This window comes from Rattus norvegicus, chromosome 14 (genome assembly GCF_036323735.1).
Source record: "Rattus norvegicus strain BN/NHsdMcwi chromosome 14, GRCr8, whole genome shotgun sequence".
Classification (NCBI taxonomy): domain Eukaryota; kingdom Metazoa; phylum Chordata; class Mammalia; order Rodentia; family Muridae; genus Rattus; species Rattus norvegicus.
The window spans coordinates 38,832,547-38,833,392 of NC_086032.1; the positions used below are offsets into that span (position 1 = coordinate 38,832,547).

The 846-nt window shown below is 42.4% G+C and overlaps 1 non-coding gene across 1 annotated transcript; it reads left to right on the top strand.

Moving 5' to 3' along the window:
- Positions 1 to 416: 416 nt before the first annotated feature.
- Positions 417 to 542, top strand: LOC120096823 (small nucleolar RNA SNORA17). The gene has a single exon (XR_005493655.1). It is a non-coding gene; the product is annotated as a small nucleolar RNA SNORA17 (small nucleolar RNA).
- The last annotated feature ends 304 nt before the right edge of the window (positions 543 to 846 follow it).

Sequence of the window (846 nt, forward strand, 5' to 3'; positions counted from 1 at the left end):
GAATATGCAGTGAGCCAGGATTAGGTGAAAATCATTTAATTTTACTGAGTCTCCCAACTAAAAGCACCTGCGGTGGCTCGGGGATTTGGGCAGTGTGTCCCCCTGCACCTCCTCCTCTGCCACATTTGAGAGATAACTGTAATGATAGCAATTGTCCAGGAAGAGACATGCTCATTCAGAACTGCATTAATTAATCTTACGATAGATACCTGTGCACAGTTAAGTAGTAACAGTAGCATCATAGATGTAGCTTTGACTTCACTCCTTAATCCAGTGTTTGATTTTGAGAATTATAATCATGTTCCTGTTACTCTTTCTGATATTTGATAGCTACATTTACTATTTTTACTTATAAATAAAAAGCCTAGAACCCTTTCTAGTGAAAAGCTGTTGTCTCTCTAAAGAGTACACTTCAACCAGCCCCTACATGGATTGCAGGTCTGGCTAGTGTATCACATGGGCCTCAGTAGGTGCCTGAGAGAAGCCATGTCTTCACCCAGGGTTCTGACTGTGAGCAGCTGAATGATTAGTAGCCTAACATCCACTTAAAATAGGAAGCCGGAAGTAACTACCAGTCCAGCACCATGCAGGTCTCTCCCTGCAGGCCCCAACGGCTCTAAGAACTGGAAGCAAGCTAAAAACTAGGAGAATTCCTCTTGGGACTGAGGGCATTAGATGGGAATGAGCCTGTCCATGACACAATTCATTGCAATAAACATTTACAAGCAAAGAAATGTAGGAAAAGGTACACTGTGGCACACACTATGACACACTACATATTTTTCACAACAAATATTTTTCTCTGTTGTGAGAGAGGTTACAAAGATGGAGGGTGGGTCCTAGGAG